This window comes from Malaclemys terrapin, chromosome 6 (genome assembly GCF_027887155.1).
Source record: "Malaclemys terrapin pileata isolate rMalTer1 chromosome 6, rMalTer1.hap1, whole genome shotgun sequence".
Lineage (NCBI taxonomy): Eukaryota > Metazoa > Chordata > Testudines > Emydidae > Malaclemys > Malaclemys terrapin.
Genome location: NC_071510.1, coordinates 96,777,286 through 96,802,038, shown reverse-complemented (window position 1 = coordinate 96,802,038; position 24,753 = coordinate 96,777,286). Strand labels below are relative to the sequence as shown.

Sequence of the window (24,753 nt, the reverse complement as noted above, 5' to 3'; positions counted from 1 at the left end):
AACATCTTGAATAAACTAGTAAACTCATCAGCATTATTAAAATGCAGTATAGACAAAGTAATTATGAGGAAGTAGTTTGCGGAGGGAAGATATTGCTCCCCCCAAATAAGCAACGTGTATGACTGCACAGGAGATAGTTTCTCTTCTAACACTGCAAGTTATGGCCTGCATATGCTATTTTGCCAATACGTCTTTATATCATACTCCAGTCAGAGGGCACTGTCTAAGCACACCAGCTCCTTGGTTTTCATCTATCAGACTTTCCCCTAAACATAAAATTCAATGCTTAAAACTAATAAATAAAAAACATTAAATAGATGGAGTTATGTTCATCCATGCTATTTCATTCATTCCTGATGAAATTCTATTGACTTCAATGGAGCTGTACTTACACAAGGAGTGAATTTGGTCAACGGTTTCTTATGTCTTCTTGCCTGATCCAATGCCAACTGAAGTAAAATTGGGTTTTCATCAAGCTGATTGAGAAGTGATTTACCACCCTGACTTCTGCTCCCCCCAGAAATAAAATTGTGTGTGTGTGTGTGTGTGTGTGTGTGTGAGTGAGTGTGTGTGTGAGAGAGAGAGAGAGAGAGAGAGAATATTCAGTTAGCCAAAAGTCATTTTCAATCAAATCTATTTTGATGGAAAATTTTTCAACCAGTTCTACTTTTCAGGAATTATACACTTGGATAAAGAATTTCAAAGCTACATAAGGGATCTAACAGGTACTGGACATTCATATCCTTATGGCAGTTCTGAAAGTAACATCCCTGCTTTATATTACCCAATAAATATTTGATTCTTGATACTCTCCTTGTCTAATCAGGGATATGATTTATAAACAAGATCATATTTTCCACACTCTGAAAAACCCTATTAGGTCTTTTCCAGAGTGTGCATGGATACTTCCATGGTTTTCAAGTTTTCTTAGCAGTGAAAACAGAGCTACACACATTTTTGGATAAAATTAAACAACTGTGTTTCATTCATTCCTCAACTTGCCCTTATTCTTTAAGATTCTCATAGTAATTTTTAAGTTTATGGATTTCCCCAGTCTAAGAAATTTTATTTAAAATATATATATATAAATGTAGCAGAGAATGACCACTTCAGAGCAGGTAACTAAAACAATTTCCTAGAAGAGCCCAACAGGAATATCATCCAAATTATTTTTAAAGATTGGCACAGAGTATAGTTAGAAATCAGCAATACAGAGTACCTCAAAGAAATACAGTTCAGTTAGCGACACTCAAAGCCTCTTAACATTATTTTTCTATTGCTTTTTTTTTTTTTTTTTTTTAAGGAACTAGTGGTCCGGTTCTTCCTTAGGAGAGAGTTATAAAACAAGCATAACAAATTTATTTCCTTGGGAACTGTATTAAGAAGAAAATGAAATTCTTGTGTATTAATATTTGTATTATTACTGGACAGTAACTAAAATATACCTATTCTATTTTAGATAGAAACATACTAAGATGAAAGCATTCAATCTAGTCAGACTGAAGACACCTTCAACATATCACCAGGAGGTACTTTCATTAGAAAGGGAACACTCAGAATAAATCGTGAGTAAAAAAATAAATAAATAATAGATTTTGACAAATTATATTTCCAGTAAAAAAAAGTAATTGCTTTTGGTGAATCAAAATCTATTAAAGATTTGAACAGCAGAAAATAATTTGGTAACTATTATTTAAATGAGGCATAGAGGGGAAAGTAATATTCATTAATGTGGATTAATTATTATGAGTACTATCAATTCCACTTTCCATCTGTAATCCTCCTAATTAAAGGTCTTTATGGAGGGATGTCAAGCATTAGATATAAAAACATATTTAAAGTATAATTTATGAAAACTGTCAAATGTTACTTGTGCTGCAGATATTAGGAAAAAAAATTCCTGGTGTGACTTCACTGACTTTATTGATTGAATTTGGCCCACATTTGGACTGATGCTGTTCCAGCTAAAACTGATGGTAGTTTTGTCACTGATTCCACTTGGATCTGAATTGCCTAGCCCATTTTTTATTATAAGCTGTAAGTGAACCTTATTTGAACTGTATTGTTAGCCTGGAGCCTGCATAATACTATATATCAATTTTAGTTATACTCTGAAAATATAAAATCCATTGGATGAAAATTATTTAACATTTATCAGATATATTACCTTGCAGCTAGATAGTACTGTCCTCAAGAGACCCATGTGAACATCAGATAGCAAGACAATTATATACACAGTAAAATAAAAATTCTGTAAGTTATATATTGGGTACAAGCAGGATGTCATAGGTTTACAAGACCCAAATGGGAGCTCAGCCAGACTCTGACTGCCCAGGATGTGGATGCACAAGGAGGTATAGCTAAAGAATCCATCCCCTGCTATACCATTCACAAATCAAAGCTAACCTGCATACTATGGTTTCACCTACCATCTAAACTGGGTCAGCAGAGTTGGTTGACCTCAGAAGGGAGCACATAATACACCTGTCAAAGTTGCACAACAGTGGCCACATTTCTCTTGCATGTTTGGTAGCTTCAGAAATGATTGCCTCCCAGAGCTCCTGCTGGGACAATGCAGCACCATGCTGCTGCCAAGGTGGACCAGTGCAAAAACAAACAAACAAAAACATTATGGAGTCTCTTGGGTGATATTAAAAAAAACCCAACACCTTGCACCCTGGAGGAGAACAATGAAAATGGCTTTAATCCACCTGTACACTGCACTCTCCCAATCTTGAGCTCCTCTGGACACCCCTCACCTCCACACACCACACCAATAACTTAGATAGCCACAGGAACCGCAAGTTGCAGTGGCTTCTGTGGATGTTCCCTGGTCACAACATTTCCTGGAATCTTTTCAGAGCTGTGTGCAAATACTATCTGCCATTTTATTATATGTGTTCTCACATTTATCTATCACGCATATCTAAATCCAAGTAAATATGATCTTCTATTGCACTCAATCTGGCAGTGTCTACTGACTCTAATATTTGAGTTAAAGCAATTTCTCTGCTTTTTTTTTTTTTACACTGTTGAGTCTACTGATAAAAGCTGTGTAAATATCTTCAGTTTCAATACAATGTTCTTCAGCTATATATCACTGATCCTTTATTCCTGTGCAGGTAAAAAGTTGGTCCTGAGTGCTGTTAGCAAGCTCTCTCTCTAACCTAGGTCTCTGCAGGAAGCAAGTAATCTGGCAACAAACAACTACAGAATTATAGCTTAACTGAAGATTCTTCTTCTCAAGATTTTGGGCAAATGTGGAGTAAACTACCACAAATAAAACTAAATTTGATCCTCTGCACTGCAACTGAGAAAACAGGTCATGATTTATGGAGATAGGTGAGTCCTCCTGAGTAGTGTAAGCAAAGAAACTACTGACTTTAAATCTTGGTCATGACAGACAGTTTAAAATCATTTAATGTTTAAGGGAAAAGGCAAGGTGGTCTCAGATCAGTCTGTAGTGGAAAAATATTACAAGAAACCAATACAGTACTTCAGCAGTTTTTGCCATCTATGATTAAGCAACAGTAATTAAGGAGAAAGCATAACCTATTCACACTTAAAAAATACTGAAATAATTGATAACTAAATTGCATATTTGGCATGCGTAGAATATTTCAGCTTTGACATGATCAATCTATCTGAATTTCATAGTATTTTGAAGTACTGAAAAAGAGGATGGGGAATATTAAAAGAAAAATAAAGAAAAATATGCTGTAATTATTGTTGCACAAATTATGCTAAAGATAGAAAATTCTGTAAGACACTTAAAGAGTTATGAGAACTTCCTCAAGTGAGGTTGGCAAGGAAGGGAAGGAAGGATATATCCCTGAAATGAAGTGCATGCTTCTGCCTCTCATATACCAGAGTAGTGCAATTATAGTAACATTTCCACCTTATCCCATTTTTTCAGTATGCATTTTCTCAGAACTATTGTTTTATTCAACAGTTTAATGGTGATGATGAATCCTCTGAGTTTCTAATTGAAGAATTATTTGCATGAACATGTATATACTCAAGTTATTGCATATTAAAAATATACTACAATATGATGGTAATAGTCCAAATGCCAAATGATATAATTACAGTCCAGAACACTACAGCTTACTCCAAAAACATGGCAATATTTTTCTGGAAATGCTTTCAAACAACAAACAAACAAACGTGGTCTAGACTTTTAAAGAAATTTATAAATAAGAGCATTATAGAAACATCAGTATATAATATTTAAACAAAAGAAAACAAAGATATACTTTTATGATTTGAGGGAACATTTGAAAATCTGCAAAACATTAGTGAAAGCAGTATCAAGACATGTAGCAAATTAACAGTCCACCATCAATCTTATGGAAATGTTTCCTATATACACAGCTTGACTCACTTTTATGAGAGTTCCTCTTCCTAAGTTCAGATTCAGGTGGTAATGAGTAGCATGGCATAAAAACTGAAAAGGGGATTCTTGGGGGAATAAGGAAGAAATTGCAAGTATTCAATGTGTGGTTATGTTGTTTTGTTAAAAAAAAAAGGTAAGCGAAGGTAAAAAAATATACAGGACAAAACTGCAAATTCTGAACTGGAATTTTATCAAATATGAGACTTGTGGCTTATCATCAAGTGCTACTGTGTAGTTCATGGTTTGAGACTGTTTGAAACTGCATGTGATACTGCATTAAACTAGCTTGGTTAATACTATTTAATATTATATGTTAGAAGGAAAAACAATTTCCCCTCCCCCAAAAGTTGTTCAGTATGCTGTGCACAAACCTTTCTGCTGGAAGCTGTGACAGATGTGTTTATGTTTCAGTAGTGCTACATATATATACACACACACACACACACACACACTCTGTGTAAAATACATTGAGAAGGTGATATATAAAAGTAAAAGAGAAATGAGGATTATTTAAATCCTTCAACTACAATTGTCTCATCCTAGTGCTGTCTAGGATACTCACTGTTGTTTTAGTGGTACTGTCATAAACGGACAGCTAAGGGTAGCATAAAATCCCTCCTTTACCTGAAAAGGGTTAAGAAGCTCAGATAACCTGGTTGGCACCTGACCAGAAGGACCAATGGGGAAAGAAGGTACTTTCAAATCTGGGGGGGAGGCTTTGTTTTGTGCTCTGTGGGTGTTCTCTCGGGAGACAAAGGGAGAGACCAAGCAAGTAATCCAGCTCCTACTGAAATGATACATCTAATATTACATAAATAGTAAGTAATAGCAACGAAATGCGTTAGAGTATCTTTTGTTTTAGTTTGTGAATTTCCCCTATGCTAAGAGGGAGGTTTATTCCTGTTTTTCTATAACTTTAAAGTTTTGCCTTAAGGGAAATCCTCTGTGTTTGAATTCTTATTACCCTGTAAACTTACCTTCCATCCTGATTTTACAGAGGTTTCTTTTACTTTCTTTCCTTATAATAAAAGATCTGTTTTTAAGAATCTGATTGGCTTTTTAATATCCCAAAAACCCAAGGGTCTGGTCTGTGCTCACCTTGGTTACTCTCAAGCCTCTCCAGGAACGGGGGTGAAGGGGTTTGGGGGGATATTTGGGGGAAAACAGGAACTCCAAGTAGTCCTTTTCCTGAATCTTTGTCTAACTCACTTGGTGGTGGCAGCATACTGTCCAAGGACAAGGAAGAATTTGTGCCTTGGGGAACTTTTTAAGCTAAGCTGGTAGAAATAAGCTTAGGGGGTCTTTCATGTGAGTCCCCACATCCGTACCCTAGAGTTCAGAGTGGGGAGGGAACCGTGACAGGTATTTTGTGCATATGTTCTAAACTAGCCATGACTGTAGGGGAATTCAGGCTTAGGGGGATAGCAGAGTGAAAGTTGTGGCTCAGGTGGCAGCCACAAGTCTCTGCTGGAGCTAGAGCTGCTAAATCCACACTGCTATTTTTAGTGTGTCAGCTGGAATTGAGCTAGCATGAGTCTGTCCTCTTGGGTTGGGAGGCTCGCTTCTAGCTATAGTGTAGACATACCCTAGAAGTAAAGCTGCTAGCACAGTTGGAATATGTGATTTCCCTGCCTATGCAATGCTGCCTGTCACAAGTTCCTGTTACCCCCAGCTGGTTTATAACCTCAACTCTTCTCCATTGTGTGCAGGGTGAGGGGACTTCTCCACATATCCTCAAGTATTTTTGTGTGTGTTTGGGACATCTTCTACAACCTCACCTACCAACACCCTTTCTGGCCTCTGAGTATTAAAATAAATATTTTTAATTGACCCAGGCAGGTTATTGTCACAGAACCCCCTAATGCAGAAGCCTGAACTCCAACTCATAGCACCCAGGGCTGGCTCCAGGATTTTTGCCACCCCAAGCGGCGCAAAAAAAAAAAAAAAGCCGCGATCGCAATCTGCAGTGGCAATTCGGCGGGCGGTCCTTCGCTCCGAGTGGCCCCTCTCCGGAGTGGTCGCCCCAAGCACCTGCTTGGCAAGCTGGTGCCTGGAGCCAGCCCTGCTAGCACCACAGCTGGCAATATAGTCTCTTGTTATTGTCCTTGCATATATGTGACAAAGGCACATGGGTACACTCAGACAGATCTTCTCATTGCAGAACAGCTAGTCTCTCAGTCAGACCACTGGTCATGGAATTCTTTCAAAACAAACAGCATTTCCGGTCAGAGGCTTTGTTTCACAGTTTTTAAATTGGCAGAACTCCTCACTCTCGAGGGTTTGTTTCAAAGTGGACATTTCCCTTCCCCAGTCTTTAGCACTGGTCTGTCTAGTATGCTGCACTGTCCTTTTTTCTAGTTAGATCCCAAGAATGTCTCAACAATGAACAACAGCATATGAACAATGGAATGACACGTCCTTGTAAATCTGAACTCAAGAAAAATGCAGGACTTACATCAAACCTTCTCCCAGCATGCCTTACTTAAACCCAACTACATTTCCAGCAGTACCAAAAGAAGCAGGGGAGTTCCCGCCCACTTGTACAACTGAAACTCCAGTTACAATTGAACAGCAACTCAGGAGAGCTGGGTTCTATTCCTGACTCTGCCATGGGCTTCATGTGTGACCCTCGGCAAATCAATCTCTCTCTGCCTCAGTTTCCTATCTGTAAAGTTATTAAGTGATAATTAGGCTTCCTCTAGCTCACAGAGTAGTGGCAAGGATAAAATTCATCAATATGTGAAGATACTGTAGTGTGAACTAGAGACAAGTCCATAAATAAATATCCAATACTGACCAATGTTGGGGTTGGATTACCAGACTATAGGATCCATTAGTCTCTTATGATATGGCAATTCCTGTGTTTTCTTCAGTTAGTAACAACTTATTCTATTTGCATAGTTTTTTTTCTTGAAAAGAATCACTTATAGCATAGTACCAAAGAATAAAACATTCTCACACATCAGCCCAATTGGTCAGACAATCAAAACTATCTCTTCAAATGTAATTTAATTTAATGAAGAGGTTGAACATCTTTAAACTAACAGCAAATCAGCATTGCTTCAAACCCCTCTCCCTCACCATCCCATCCTAATACTCTGTATGTTAAGAAGACTTTTGCTTTGGCTACTTCAATGTTGTTGATTTCCTCCATTACAATAATGAAAAACATTACAATTCTAGAAGCTTTTTAATAATTACTGCTACTTACTCTGAGCTACCATGTCGTTTACCGTTAACAGTAAAAGTCTTAAAATCATGATTTTCTGTCTTTTCAATTATGGATAGATTTACGGAGTAGTCTCCAGAGGAAATGCCAGGCTACTGATGACTCTACATTAATCTCTCACACAGCTTTTAGCATCCATGTGTGGGTTGGATCCTGCTCCCACTTAATTAAATGGGATTTTGCTAGTCTTCAATTGCAGCCGGATCTGGCCCTATAAATATATTCTACATTAAGAAGCCTTAGTGGCACAAAGATGAAACAAGAGTCATTATGGGCCAATTTATAGCAATTAAACTATAAATCAAAAGTACAATTACACATTTGTCTTTGATGGAAAGTAGCAACTGCTATCAATTCAGTCATACACAATAAATGAAACAGCTCAAGGAAACTTTTAGGGTTAAGGCTTCTGTGTGTTACATTGGCTGTCACACAATCAGATTAACTTTTAGACTGTGGAACTACATTATCTGTAGGACATATTACATTTTATTATTATCGGTAATTACCCAAATAATTTTCTGCAGGTTTCTCTATATCACAAGGAGTTTCCCATGGCATTCACACCCACATTTTAAGAGCTATCCAAGAAAAAAAAAAGTTGAACAGTTTTTCCCCATAATGATGTAAAAAATTATGTGATTTAATCATTATAAAGGGGCTCAGATACAACAGTGATTGAAGTAGTATAAATAACTGGATAGATGCATCCATCCATCATTCCCCATTGGTCATGTGTGTGCCTAGAGGTATTAACTCCAAAATACAGTAGGTTCAACTCACACACCCCCACCCATCCCCACAAGGAAAAATGAAATGCCAAAAATAATAATGGGGATAGAGCAATTTATTTGTGGTGATTTGCTAGGAAAGATAAATAGGTATAATAAGCTAACATCTGACTTAGAGGGGAGTAGCAGGGTTGTGATAATCTGCAAGTATCATAAGGGCATAAACACCAAGAAGGAGATGAATCATATAGGATGGCATAAACTAGGAATAGTGGGATTAAATTTAGAAAGGAAATGTTAGGGTAACTTTTAGGAAAAACTTTCTGATAGTGGGTTCCTTAAGTCTCTAGATCTGCTTCCGCAAGGGAAGTGGTGAAAGACTCATTGCTTGGGAGGTTTAAAACTAAATTAGATGAAAACACATTGTAGAGAATAATTCTTCAGTGCCAGGAAAATGAACTGGTGTGCTAATAAGTCTTTTCCATCTCTAATTTCCATAGTTTTGTCATTTAAAGATAGACATATCAACCCAAAAAGATTAAAAATACAAAACTATTGAAGGAAGTGGACATTTAAGTAACTGATTTACCTTAGCAAGTGTCTTATCGTATAGCTTTTAAAACACCTCTGAAGATATCATTACCAATCTCCATTTTCTAGATCTATTTTTGTCCTGTTTTGTTCACTTTTTGTTTTGTAAAGGGGAAAAGAAATTTAACAAAAGATTACATATCTGGGAGAGGGTGAGGACTAATACAAAAGATGCCAGGAGTGTTTCATTTTGGGTGGCCAGAACTGTATTCATCTATGTTTACATGTCATGTAAAATTCAGATCACTCGTAACTAAATACAGAAAGGCTATTTCTCAACAAAACATACATATCTTTTCAATCCCCCCATAATCTCAAAGATGTAAGTACTAGTAAGACACTGGACATATTCATAAGATCATCTGTTTTATTTAAGAATCTCACATAAATTTCTATACAGAACTCACATTTACTAAAAATAAGCTGGACCTAATTCTGACCTCACTAACACCATGGCACGTAGGAGTAACTCTACTGAAGTCAAGAGAATTACAGCTGTGTATAACTGATGTAAGAGAGTTCAGAATTGAGTCGCTTGTATACAGAATGTCAGATACGCACATCAAACTCTTCTTGCATAAACAGAACATGTATAATTGCAACTTTCAGTGTTTAAAATTCAGAATGTGTACTCGTGCCTTAAAGATGGTAAAATATTAATGTTATTAAAATATCATGTCCTAGGGAATTGATGTCAGGTATATTAAAATCTCTTATTATAGGTAAAAGTTATTTAACTTTGCTATTACTACATTCTTGAAATATTCTGTAGCATCTTTGTTAATTTAAGTACAGTAGCTGTTAAAGTTTTCTGCACATGCTTTGTTACCTCTCTCCCACAGGGATCCATATTGCTTGTCTTGCCAGGAAGCAGGGCTCAGCATGGAGCCATATGAAGCCTTCAAGACTATTCACATAGAAGGATCATTGTTAGGCAACAGAAGACATTCATTTCTCCCAGTTTCCGAGACCCAGTTGGCCAGAAATGAAAGATGACATTTGAATTTGGATTTTCACCTCACCCCAAAAGATAGCTCATTAAGTTATTTTGATCTTTATCCTCAGAACTGCACAAGTCATGCCATGAACTGGAGACTTTTAATCTTAAACCTTGATCCTTCGGTCTTTACATAAGCAAAATTCCCATCTCAAATGGAATATTGTAGGATTGGGCCCTTAGTCAGAAAAAAGAACTGGTTTCTGGGTGCATAATAGACCATAGTAATATTTGTTGGAGGAAAGGAGTATCTTCGGTATTGTTGCTAGACTGGCTAGGTTAATGGAGTTCCTAAATCAACCCAAAATAGCAAGCATTTGTTGTATGATTAGCTTCACAATATATCCAGTAGCAAGAGCAAACTCTAATACAAATATCTGAGTTAGCTATCATAGCTCTCAGTCGACCACTGGTGTCCTTTTATTGGTTGTTGCAGCTGAGATTCTATTCCTAATCCTACCCACAAATCCCTATACAACATCACTGCCCTGATGTACTGTGTACTCTAGGTTAAGCATAGAAGAACTGAAGTTTAAATAGAAGATAGAATGTATTTTGCTTTGGCTGTAACAAAAAATTAAAAAATGGGATTTCACAACAGGTGAATACCTAACCAAAAAAACCTGCTTAATATTATTGCCAATATTTTCCTCCTCCCTTCCTCCCAGTATTTATCATCACTTACCAAGTTATGGCTTAACTTTGTTTGAAAGGTCTCTGCACAAGCAAAGCAAGAAACTGCTTGAGATCCAGCTTTTGGGGGACTGTCTTTTGTTTGTAAAATGCCATACACATGTATAAATAATAATAAATGTTAGCACAAATAAACAACTGGAACAAGATATGGGTGGTGAAACAAGGATTTTGTGCCCAATATAGTAGACTAGAAACATTTCTGAAGAACAAATGAGTGTGTGGGGGAGTAACTTTTGGTGGTCTTGAGGGGTGGGGGTTCTTTCCTCTTCTCACAGTAATCAGAGGACTGACTTTAGAATTTGCATGGCACCAAGTTGTTGGAAACAGGAATTGGGTTGTGAGCTGCTTCCCTCTAATTCTTCTAGCTAAGTGACATGAGTGTCTGTCAACAAGTTCTTCCCTGGCCCTGTTGTCTTACTGAAGGAGATATTAGGAAACAAGACTGTTCCCTGCCCAGCTGGTGCAGAATTGGGGGTAAGTAGCGTTACCATCCAGTGGCAGGTGCACACTTACTTGCCTCTCAGAAGGCAGCTGATTGGGGAGCAGGCCACCAGGCCACTTGAAATGATTATGAGATAGAGATTCAGGCTGATGTTGTGCCACTGAATATTTTGCAGAGGAATCTAGAACAAGCAATACAGGCAATACAAAAAGTGTCAAAAGGTGGGTAAGAGGAGTGGGAGGTGCAGTCTCACTGGGGTGAAGGGAGATTGTTTGTCCAGCCTGAACAGAGTTAATGACACACACTCAAACCCAAACTCATTTCACCTGGTGTTGGGTTTCAATGCTAAAGTTTCACACAGCTCCATGGACATTTTTTTTAACATCATTTTTAGAGGTGCTGAGCACTGCAGCTCCTCCTGTTGACCTCAACTAGAGCTGTGGATCCTCAGCACTTCTGAAAATCAGGGCCTTCTGTCTAGTCTTCATTGGTAAGTAGTACAACATTTAGGGAAAAAAATTGTTTTAAGATTATTTTTTAAATAATTTACTATTTGGATCTTGTAAAAGGTCAAGGTTGACATTATCTAAGCTTATCTTTGGCTTATTTTAGAGGTTTTATAATAATACTTAACTTTATGTTAATTCATGGTTTTACTCATACAAACTATCTACTTGATATTTCAGAAACATCCTAATAGTGAGGAACAAAAATATGAAGGACAACCCAATGATCAAAGGAACACTCAAGAGCTATATATGAATGTTAAGTGATTCATGACAGTATCACCTCATCATTTTTGCTTCTTTATTTGTAGCATGTTTCAACTTTACAATGTATAATATAGTGCAATGGAACGAGTTTGAGGGAAGTGATTATTCCCCTCTATTCTGCACTGGTGGGGCCACATTTGGAGTACTGCAACCAGTTTTGGGTCCCCCACTACAGAAAGGATGTGGATACATTGGAGAGAGTCCAACAGAGGGCAACAAAAATGATTAGGGGGCTGGGGCATATGACTTATGGGGAGAGGCTGAGGGAACTGGGCTTATTTAGTCTGCCGAAGAGAAGAGTGAGGGAGGATTTGATAGCAGCCTTCAACTACCAGAAGGGGAGGTCCAAAAAGGATGGAGCTCGGCTGTTCTCAGTGGTGGCAGATGACAGAACAAGGAGCAACAGTCTCAAGTTGCAGTGGGGGAAGTCTAGGCTGGATATTAGGAAATACTATTTCACTAGGAGGGTGGTGAAGCACTGGAATGGGTAACCTAGGGAGGTGGTGGAATTTCCATCCTTAGAGGTTTTTAAGACCCGGCTTGACAAAGCCCAGGCTGTGATAATTTAGTTGGGGTTGGACAAGATGACCTCCTGAGGTCTCTTCCAACCCTAATCTTCTATGATTCTATGTAAATGTTACTGGTTGAATGGGTTAATATTGGGGATATCCCCAGACTAGAGTTATAGACTAAATCCAATTAAATTTTATTCCATTTCCTTTAAAAATACATTGTTAAAGACATTTATAATAATGCAGGAAATATTTGACATCCCAACCAAGAATAAATAGTCAAGGTATACAGGTCTAAGACTGCTAGCTCTTATTAATGAGTGTAGTTCCAATTTAATCAATAAGACCACTTGCATGAGTAAGGACTAGCAGGACTACATCCTGTGTTAGCATATGGAGTGGCAAGGGTGCGGAGGACAGGAGGTTAGATGTTCTTATTTGTATGTTCTATGCCTGTACCCTGCCCTCTGTCTTCTTTGTATGTTTAGAGTGTAAGCTCTTCAGGGCAGGGACTTTCTACCACTGCCTAGCTCAATGAGACCCTAATCTTGGTTGGTGCCAAGGCACTCCACCACCTGGAGATGAAAACAGATGCTCACCCCAAAACACATGGGATGGTAAGTCAGCTATTTCCACGCAAAAGCACAAGGCATGTACCTCATGAAAAACAGCTCAGGAGAATAAGCTATTTGGGGAAAGGGTGCAGGAACAATGATTTCTATATCTGAATAAGCCATTGTTATAGACTTTCTATTCCTCAACATTTCTTTTGTGATAATCAAGATTTTAATAATCTGCCTAGGTATTTTTGTAGTGAAGCTAACTGCTCCTTGTTCCATTTTCTATTTTTCTCTTTGTATAGATAGGTTTTTATTTAGAAGGATTACTCTATTTAAACAGCACACAAATGACTGATGTATCTAATTATTCTGCCTGTTTGAATGGCTCTGCTTCCCAGAGACCTATTGTCTGAACTCACTATGGGGGCGAGGGGAGAAAGAAGTGTTCATTACACACATCAAGTTGTTGATCTTAACAACCAGATCCTTTAACATAAGCTGTAAGCAGTTTTGAGCTACATGTCTAACTGGAGGATGCCCAGGAAATGTCTGGGGATGCAGAGTAGACGCAGCAAATGAAAATTACATAGGCAAATGAGTATATTTAATAGCTATACTTACAAAATCTATATAATGCAAAATGTGGATTTGAAAAATATTTACTGTACTTGATTTCTTTAGAACATCATTTTGGATAGTTGTGAAGGTACCAAAATTTACTTTTGGCATGAAATTCCATGATTTTGAAATCTGTTTTTGTTCTGATTCAGAACACAAACAAAATATATGAAAATTTCCTGTGAAATTATAGTACTGGAAAAATAAAATTTCTGGTCAATCTAAAGATTCTAATTTGATTAAAATCAAAACACATCCTTCTAATTTACTTTTTATATATCATAATTCATAACAATTTCAAAACAAAAAGTTGTTTTAAAACAAACAAAAAATCAAACATTATGTTCCCATTCATTTCAAACTTATCAAAACATGTAATTTCAAATTTTTTCAAAACACAATTGCACCAAAACCAACAAATTTCCACAGAATGTTTCAATTTTGCTGAAAGTATTTTCTGACAGAAAAATGTGCTATTGGAAAATTTTCAACCAATTCTAATTTTGAACGTAACATGTATTTTTGCATGCAAAAAAAGTTAAAAAGAGCATTGACTGAATTGGCAATTAAAATATACTTTCTAAACTTGGAAATGATATTGTACACTATTTAGATAGTATCCCTTAATGTTTCTTAACATATTCTTCAGTGAGCTTGGAATTCTGCATTAACTAACATTTGGAAGTCATTTAAAATACTAATGGAAACATGTTCAAAAGATATAATAAGCTCAATTTTTAACTCTAAATTGTATCCACTCAGCCCAGTTGCCTACATAACAGGAAAATATGAAAAGCAAGAAAATGGGAGTGTGTATTTTAATATTTAGGTTAAGGAGGAATGCACCATCTATGTTTATCTTTACAGTGAGCTTTCAGGTAAGTACTATTTAATATTTAAAGATGAGTTGAGTTATTGTATTTGAAGAAAATGCTATCTCAAGGTCACCTAAAGATTTGTTGAAGGTCATAGCTGCAGAATGCTGCAAGTAAAGAAACCATCTGTGATAAATTCAGTTAACACTATATATAGGCAAATTAATAATTATATATTCTTGCTGGTGTGACATCCAAAGTTATCCATCATATTGTTCGTACTTTTTAAATTAAACAGAATTGTTGACATTATAAGAAATTGTATTACATAAGCAATACAAGAGGCAGCCAGGTGTGAAAAATAAGATCCTAATCCTCAGGGGCAGCTCTATGCAGGCAGTCCACTTGGTAACATAGATTTGGTGGCATGCCTGTGGGAGGTCTGCTGGTAACGCGGATTCGGCGTACCCGCCGCTGAAGCTGCGGGACCGGCGGACCTCCTGCAGGCATGCCACCGAAGGCAGCCTGACTGCCACCCGGCAGGCCACTCCCCGCGGCTTGCCGCCCCAGGCACGCGCTTGCTGCGCTGGTCCCTGGAGCCGCCCCTGCTAATCCTGCAAACATTTAGGAATAGATGTAGCTTTACTTATAGCAGCTGTCCCTGTCAAGGCAGCCTGCAACATGCCATGAGGGTCAACAGATTCAGGCTATTTCAGATTGAGGTGTGGAGGGAAAGGAAAAGGGTCTTCATGGAGAATGCCCTGCCAGCAGCCCTCTCTTTTTTTGTACCTATATACCTCAACTCACATAGGCAGCTTTCAGGCTGTTTAGGGTTTTATAGAGCAATACTAACAGCTTAAACTTCACCCAGAAGTCCATATGCAACCAGTGAAGATCATGGAGCACTGGGGTAATATGCTCACAATGGGATATTCTACTTAACAAGCAGGCTGCTGTATTCTGTACTATTTTTATTTTCCAAGTAGATTTGAAGTGTAGTCTCAAGTAGAACATACCACAATCTCCTACCCATACATTAAATTTAAAAAGTCAAAGGTTTTTGAAATCTGAACGGACTCCCAGGAAACTTATATAGAACTTTCTGCCACATCTTACCTTGCCCAGCACATCAATATTATCTTTGTTTTATCTGGATTGAGCCTCATCCAGATCATACCTCATCTCTGGCAGAGTGTGGAAAAAGATACTTGACTAAGCTAACCTGCTGGAGGAGATAAATATACAACTGGGTATCAGGAGCATATTCAAGACATTTTAACTTTTGCTTCCTTGGTAACTTTCCTAGGATATGTCTACACTGCAGCTGGGAGCAAACCTCCCAGTCTGGATTGACAGGTTTACACTAGAAGGGCTCAAGTTAGCGTGCTAAAACTAGTCTGGATGTTGCAGCTCTGGTGGAAACTTGGGGTAGCCACCCAAGAGCAGAGCCAGCAGGTCAGCTGGGCTTGAGTGCCCGAGCTGCTTCCCACAAAGCCACAATGTCGACACTGCTATTTTTAGTGTGCTGTGTCAAGACGAGCTAGCACAATTCTGCCTACACTGCAGCTGGGAATGTGCCTCCCGGCCCCTGTGGACATATCCTCGGAGAGTTACCAAGGAAGCAAAAGTTAAAGGATCTTGAGTATGCTGCTGACACCCATCCCTAATGGCCTTACATACGTGTTGAGCAAGAGAAAGATGACAAGAGTAACAGCATGCTATAGTGGACAGGGCATTGGACAAGGACTCCAAGCACCTCGGTTCTATTCCTAATTCTGTTCCTGACCTGCCGTGTGACCTTTGGCAAATCACTTCACCTCTCTGAGTCTCTTCTTCCTTTCCCACTTTTTGTCTGTCTTGCCTATGTAGACTGTAAGCTCTTAGGTGGCAAGGATGGTCTCTTTCTTCTTTCTACTTTCTTCCTCCCTCTGAGAAGAATGTGTGTGAAGTATAGTGGACCGGGAGAGTGAAGTTAGGTTGCTGAAGGGTGGTGGTGATCATGTCAGGGAGCTTTTGCTGCTGCTTCCCATGTGGAGGGATGAGAAAGAAAAGCCTCCAGATCTGATATCCTGGGTGGGTTCCATTGAGTCTGCTATGGAGAGGAAGCTGGAAGGACCCAGCTTATACTCAGCACCATCTACAGCCAAAGGTGCAGGGACCTTTAGAAAAAAAAAGAAGCCACAAAGATCTGGAGATATCTATAGTCCCTGTCTTGAAAAATCCTCCCAGTTGCAGCCAAATTATCATTTTCACAAACTAGGTTGATTCTGATTACACTTATTTATGTACACATATTTGTATTTAAATCTATACTAGACTGTTTTCTTAAAATGTCCTGCTGGTGCTATCACCAGTGTTAGCAACAGTAGGAACACTAGCATAGACTCACTGCTGGTATTTTAATTGCTGCATCATCTAACCAGGCTCAAAGCAGGTCTGGACAACAGATTTGTTAAAACACTGTTAAAACAGCTCCCACCACTAGTGAAACTGCACCAATGGTAGCAGTTGTTGGGAAATTTTAAGGACAAAAGTCTAGTGTAGATAATACTAACAAGGACTACATATTGGCATACGTTTGCCACATTGGACCCTTGAAGAATACTGCAGTGTTGCACTACCATTGCTAAATGTGCAGCATACTCAGCCCTTAAGTTTGTTACACTTAGCCCTGGTCTACACTACGAGTTTAGGTCGAATTTAACAGCTTTAGATCGATTTAACCCTGCACCCGTCCACACGACGAAGCCATTTTTGTCATTTTAAAGGGCTCTTAAAATCAATTTCTGTACTCCTCCCTGACAAGGGGATTAGTGCTGAAATCGACCCTGCTGGGTTGAATTTGGATGCAATTCGATGGTATTGGCCTCCGGGACCTATCCCAGAGTGCTCCATTGTGACCGCTCTGGACAGCGCTCTCAACTCAGATGCACTGGCTAGGTAGATAGGAAAAGCCCCGCGAACTTCTGAATGAGCTCTCGGACGGACCGAATGGGAGGTTCTGCATCTGATCGCTGTATGGGGAGATGAATCCGTGCTATCCGAACTCCGTTCCAAAAGACGAAATGCAGGAATATTTGAAAAAATCTCCAAGGAGATTTTGCATGAAGGACAGAGGTTATAACAGGGACCCGCAGCAGTGCAGCGTGAAATTTAAGGAGCTCAGGCAAGCCTTCCAAAGAACCAGAGAGGCAAACGGCCACTCCGGGTCAGAGCCCCAGACATGCTGCTTCTCTGATGAGCTGCTTGCAATTCTAGGGGGTGGCCCTACAACTACCCCACCCCTGTGCTTCCCTCCTCCCCCACCCCTCCCGGGCTACCTTGGCAGTTATCCTCCCATTTGTGTGACAAATTAATAAAGAATGCATGAATTTGAAACAACAATGACTTTATTGCCTCTGCAAGTGGAGATCAAAGGGGGGAGGGGAGGGCGGTTGGCTTACAGGGAAGTAGAGTGAACTAAGGGGGTGGGTTTTCATCAAGGAGAAACAAACAGAACTTTCTATTAAATCAACCTAATTTCGTAGTGTAGACATACCCCTACGCATGGTACTCTGGATGAAAAGGCGTTATATACATAACATTACTTTAGTATACAAAATCATGCACTGAAAAGTTAGGAAATGACAACATTTAGGTTGCAACCGTAATTCTGCCTCCTAGTGCATATATATTATAATACACTCTTTCATTACATGCTCATATATTTATTTTTTTTTCCATAGAACTGCTGTCTCATTCAGTGCCCAGGATGGACAGTCCTCAGGCAACAAGGAAGCTGTTTAGTATTTCATTTTATCCACCCCATTCAATGTTTGTCTTATTTACCGCACACTATTCAAAGATTGCAATGAATACAGGATTATTCTTTTCCTCAGGGCCTTGTCTAGGGGGCTCATCAGCATACTTATCAATCCACTCAGAGATAAAAAAGCATTATTTATCCCCATTTTAAAATGGGGAAATGAGACTCGCCTAAGGCCACACAACTGGAACTGGAAACGGAGTTAAGACTACAACTCAAAACCTTTCAACTCCAAATTCTATGCTCAAGATCACACTGCTTTACTTCCAGAGATGCTGAGCATCCATAACTCCTGTTGACTGCAGCTGTGAGTGCTCAGAACTTCTGCAATCAGGCTCCAGGTGTCTCAGGTTAGGCACCCAGAAAATGAGGAACACAAAAGTAGTGGCCACCTGCCAAAAATTTGGTTTCAGTGACTTGCTCAGCATCAAAAAGCAAGTCTGTGGCAAAGGCAGGAAAAGAGAATTATTCTCCTCCATGGCATTAACCTGTCTTAACCACCAGAGCACCCTTTCTCTTCCCACAAGTCCCTGTTTAATTCCATCGTCTAGAGCAAGGAATGCAGGGATCCTAAAGACAACAGCTTCATTTACTACATTGGTCAGATTCATTTCTTGAGCAGCATCCATCCTGTGCACTAAATGAGGAAAGGATCATATGAAGAAAACCAGTTTGTGATCATGTTATTACTCACAATGCATATTCACAAGAAGGACAGAATTCAAGTTGCTTGGGCAACCTAATTGCTTATCTTTCAGAGGTCAACTTTGCAATCTAAATAATGGTCTTTTATATAGTTTCCTAGGTATTTTTCAAAAGCAAAAATAAATTCTATTATGTACACCTGTAACAATCTCCCATCATGAATCATCAGCAGGGTTTGAACCCTAAATCTTAAGCACTAAAGCACAGTCTGCTACCACTTGACCTACTGGACTAAATATAGTAGCTAGGAGAAAGCTTTTATCCAAGAGGGAGAATGGGACACTGGGGTGGTCTATATGAGGCCTACTCAGATCTTTCTCTTTTCCCTCCCACAGAGGGTATAGGGCTTCTGCTCCACATACTGTATTGTACTCGTGGGCCACTGGGACCATGTATTAGATCCAAGTCGGGGAGTCCGGTCTAGCTCCCTGACTCTCCCGCCATCTACTAAAGCTACTCCAGTAATAGTTGGACTGCCTGCTTCCAATGCACAAGGTGCTGCTGCTTTGGTGGTGGTAGTGTGAACCCAGCCTTAGATTAGAATGTTTGTGCTCATTTATTATTTTGGCATGCTGCCAAAATTTTGCTGACAAGGCAAGCAATAGAAGGGAAATGACAGTTTTTGAAAGTATTTTATAAACCAGAACCTAACTTCATGCTATGAAGAAAAGATACTTTTCTGGATCCAGGGCTTTATCCCTGATTAATTTCAAAGGCTTGTTGCAAACAATGGAGGTGTTAGAGAACTTTTAAGTTGCTAGGCAACTTAAATATAGGGGTCACTACCAACTCCTCCTATAATAAAATGTAAAATATAATATTCTCGCTATGATACTTAAATTAATAGATTGAAGTTATGGCCAATACTATTACATACTGAAATATATTGTATGTCCTGCAAGCATGGTATAGAAGGGCATACTAGAAAGAATTGAAGACTTTCTAGTTGAAACTTGTTGGAATATTAATTGATTCAAACTATTCTCTACTTTGAGTGGCATTGGATGAAAGTGACTAAACTTTAGCAGTAATAGCAGATGCTTAAAAACTATTTTCAGTCACATCCAAAACTAATTTTAGTATTGTAAGTGATCCCCCACTCTCTCCCTCAGGTTTATAGGCCTGTGTCACTCAAGTAGATTTTTTGGTTTAAACTTGTAAACTGCATCGGTAGGGATGATTTACATTTAAATCAGGAAGAGTGCAAAAGAAAGGCTAATGTGAACAGGCATTTTCCAAAATAAAAAAATATTTGTAAGAGATAAACATTGTGCATGCTTACGGCTAGATAGGATTTCTGATTTCTTTTGTCAGCATTAAAATGGCATTAATGTGACAAAATACATTGGGGTGCAAATTGTGAGATCCTTTGGTTTAACAATTCTTTTTTATATTGCATTTTCAATTAATCAGACATTGTGTATGGGCAACTGGCCAAAGCCGAGACCATACAAATATGTTAACAGAATAAACCTTGTAAAGAAGGGCTTGTCATTTTACCATTCCCAAAAGGAATACAAATAAAATGTAAATGTGAGAGCCTCTCCCTGCTCTGGCTGCTTTATGCTGGCTAAAAGGCTAGAGCAGTGCAAAGTGATCCCAAAAGCCTTGGTTACAACTGGAAAGGATTGCCCTGGCATAGATACCGCACAGTAAGTCCTAAGGCTACTTCCTGAACCTGAGGACACTCTCACAAGCACTGTCAGGATGCTGGGGCAGGGGCAAATGCAGAGTGCTACAGAGATTCCTGAAAAAAACAACAAGGAGCCCAGTGGCACCTTAAAGACTATCAGATTTATTTGGGCATAAACTTTGATGGGTAAAAATCCCACTTCTTCAGATGCATGGAGTGAAAATTACAGATACAGGCATAAATATATGGGCAACCCAGGGTGGCCGGCATATCATATAGACCCCCAGGGCTCTCTAAGGCTCTCTCTTGTCAGCTTAGAGTGGCTACACTAGAGAGCTTACAGCAATGAAGCTGCACCTTACACCGTTGTAAGCTCTCTATTTTAGCCATAGCCTCAGTTACACCAGAACCCTCGCCAGCCACTACAGCAGCCCACATTTGATTTTAGCTGAAAAGTGGTTAAAAGACACCATAGCTCTTCCTTTCCCAAGGCTGAGAATGCTGTGCTGCACTTCATATAATCTTACCCCAAATCTTCTACCAACAGACTCGCAGAAAGGCCACATATCACCATATTAAAATAAAAATAATATTTGTCATGGTCAGGGTTTTCCTTTTACAGGACTCAGTCTTAAGAGTATGAAAATGCTGGGGGAGAGAAGGTTTACACTTCAGCCAGGAATATACAGGCCCATCTAAACTATGAAAAGGCTGGGTTTAAATATGGTTTGTCCCCAGCTACAGCAGCATGACCTAAAGTACAAGGCTCATAGAATCATAGAATATCAGGGTTGGAAGGGACCTCAGGAGGTCATCTAGTCCAACCCCCTACTCAAAGCAGGACCAATCCCCAACTAAATCATCCCAGCCAGGGCTTTGTCAAGCCTTACCTTAAAAACCTCTAAGGAAGGAGATTCCACCACCACCCTAGGTAACCCATTCCAGTTCTTTACCACCCTCCTAGTGAAAAAGTTTTCCCAATATCCAACCTAAACCTCCCCCACAGCAACTTGAGACCATTACTCCTTGTTCTGTCATCTGCTACCACTGAGAACAGTCTAGATCCATCCTCTTTGGAACCTCCTTTCAGGTAGTTGAAAGCAGTTATCAAATCCCCCCTCATTCTTCTCTTCTGCAGAATAAACAAACCCAGTTCCCTCAGCCTCTCCTCATAAGTCATGTGCACCAGCCCCCTAATAATTTTTGTTGCCCTCTGCTGGACTCTTTCCAATTTTTCAACATCCTTCTTGTAGTGTGGTACCCAAAACTGGACACAATACTCCAGATGAGTCCTCACCAATGCCGAATAGAGGGGAATGATCACGTCCCTCGATCTGCCGGCAATGCCCCTATTATACTTATACAATGGAGAAGGAATAATAATCTCCATGACTGGGTTGATTAGAAGTCATGCTGTAATAAAGTATCCTTACACCTGAACAGTGACCTAACATTATAAATGAGAGGCCATAAGCAAGAAGCTTCCTTGACAGGTAGAAAAACTCCTTTGCTGAGATTCTACTCTGATGATCCCCCTCCCATGAAAAACATATATAATAGGGATGCTAGGAGAATACAAACTCTGTGAGGGTCTCTTCCAAGAGTTTCCTCCAAATTCTTTGATAGGGATGGGCAGGGTTTGCCATCTCCTTACAAGGGCTATAGGATTATCTACAAAGAGGTACTGTGTTTATATGCCAGTTTCATGACCACTCTTCTGTACTCCACTAGGGATTGCCCAGAATCCCTGTTAGTTAAGTGTGGTTCCATAATACATTGGCAGTCCACAGGAAAGTTAACAGAGCCTTAGACTGTTTTAGATTTTGTGCAGATTCCCTGGGAGGTAGAGGAATGGGATTATACTCCTGCCCTGCCTCTAACTGCTCCCCTTTTTGTAAATCCCAGTCCATTGCAAATGTCCATGTGTGAGCTGCAAGGCTAGAGGCAATGGTGCCTTTGTCGTGGCTGAACCCCCCTTCTGCAGAGATAACTATGACAACAATCAAGCCCCAGATTTGCTGGTTCATTTCCTAACTAAATTAAAAAACTGTGCTCAAACACAGACTATGCCTGAAAGGTATCAATTTTTTAGACCTGGTACATCATCTCTGCTCCTCTCTTTGTGCAGAAAATGAACTTGATCTCAACTAATTTTTTCCTTCCATCACCAGGGATCTGACCCACAGCAATTATTATTTAGGTTATAGAAAGCTGCCTTTTACTTTCTTGTCTCCTGCATTGTGAAGTAAGCCCCTGTAGCCTTACATCCCAGGTGTCACCAATCATCTAAGTAGGCATGTGGATGGGAAATTAAAGACCATATAATACTCAGTCCTTGAAAGAAAAAGAAAATAGACTTCCTGGGAGAACTGCGAGAAAGAGCGATTTAAAGAGATCACTTGTTCATGAAACAAACCCCCACATATAACTAAAAGCAGCTATGAAACGGGGACACTATCCCACCTGCTACTTCCTGAACAACAGAACCAAACAGCATGAAAACACAAGTACGATAGAAATTAAATTGAGACTAGTCAGATGAAGAAATCCCATATTTTGATGAGATATATCAAAGACATAATAACCAAAAATGAAAATATTTTACCACATAAATTCCAAACAAACTATCAGTTATATATATTAAGCAACATGTTCCTCTTTTGAAGTGCTATTTGCAGATATTTCCTTTTCTAGAAAATACATGTACACACAGACACTATCTCCCCAAACCACAAACAAGCAGATTATGGCAATACATGTTTCCAGTCTACACAATGTCCTTCAGGAGCTTTGGTACTAACAAGTGATGATCTCTTCATTAATGGAAGAATATAATCCAAGTCAAAATAAATTCTACAGCTGTCAAATAAACTTGTAATCTACAATAATGCTGTTTTTAAAATTCCAAATTTTAAAAAGGAGTTACAGGTGACCAAAAATGGATCAGGATCCAGTAGCCATTTAGGCCAGCAGTGTGCCAAATCTAAACCACAGTCCTCTGCTTAACAGCAAAATGCAAACGTTTCAGTAATCCTTGGGGGCGGGGGGGAGGGGAATGCGAGGGGAATGCTTTCACTAACTATCAGAGAAGCCTAGAATCCAGGTATTCTGCTATGAACCTTTCGCCTCCACAGTTTACAAAAGTCTATCCAATATTTGGTTCATATAAGGACTGCTTCGAGCAATAAAACCATTAACGATTTTTAAGTTGCCATCCAAAGTGAGACCAGAGCATAGGTAACTACACTGGAGACTAGTGCTGGTCACAGGAAGGGAGAACTCATCTTGAAAGTGCAGATTAGATTGTGACATTTCTGTAGTAGAATCTAATACTTTGCCATTTCTTTTGCTTCTAACAATCTGCTATCCTCTAGGATTAAATGAGATCAAGAGTCAATACAGTGCAAATCCAGACTAGAGCATTCACTAACCTCTTTTTGACTTACTAAACTTATTGGCTAAGGATGCAAGAGTCTCAAGATATCTGTCAATTTCTTTCCAGTCTCCACAAACAACTTTCTGACAGGCAGTATGATCTAAGAAAGGGGTTAAGAGCCAGGAGCTCTTGAATTCCATTTCCAGTTTTGCCACTGATTCTGTCCGTGGCCTTGGGCAAGTCACTTCACCTCTGTGCAATGGGGATAATGATGCATGGCTATTTATCTACCTCAGAGAGGTGACATGAGAATTAGTTAATGTGTTTACTACATTTTAAAAAAAAAGAGACATATGCTCTACAAATGCTAAGAATTATTGTGTTACTGTTCATTCTTCTTACTGGCAGGTGAGTCAGTGCACAGCTGCTTCTGCTGAAAGCAACCTAAACCTTTGTGAAGCTGTTAGAGACAGCTGAGGCTTGGGGGCCCAAAGAACAGCATTTTGAGTCTGAAAATGAATCAAACTGAAACTTTTCTTTCCCCTCTTTCAACACTGTAGTTCCCACTTATTTTCAGTGCATAAACTACCCTGCTGAGCTGCAAAATTATACGTCTGAAGAGCAGCTTTCTCCCAGGATTCATTTCCAGTGCATGCTGCTCTGTTATGGTCCAATTTTCCTATTTTCATCATCCCTGGCAATGCTCAAGCTCTTAAAACAATAACCTGGAACAGTTACAACTTCCAATATGAGTTTACCGGACAGTAAAATGACTGTGGCAATTTTATAATAAAAGCTAGAGCTTTCTCCATTATTCTTTGAAATCCTTTCCATGAGTAATAAGTTATTTAGGGCCAGATTGTGCCACCTTTAT

At 39.1% G+C, this 24,753-nt stretch overlaps 1 protein-coding gene and 1 long non-coding RNA gene across 6 annotated transcripts in view; one reads left to right on the top strand and one right to left on the bottom strand.

Moving 5' to 3' along the window:
* Positions 1–24,753, bottom strand: part of PDE4D (phosphodiesterase 4D) — a 1,107,352-nt gene that overhangs the window by 750,800 nt on the left and 331,799 nt on the right. The gene's annotated exons all lie outside the window — the stretch shown is intronic.
* On the top strand, positions 652–10,761 carry LOC128838949 (uncharacterized). The gene is made up of 4 exons (XR_008445328.1): positions 652–725; positions 1,460–1,565; positions 3,123–3,342; positions 9,790–10,761. It is a non-coding gene; the product is annotated as an uncharacterized LOC128838949 (long non-coding RNA).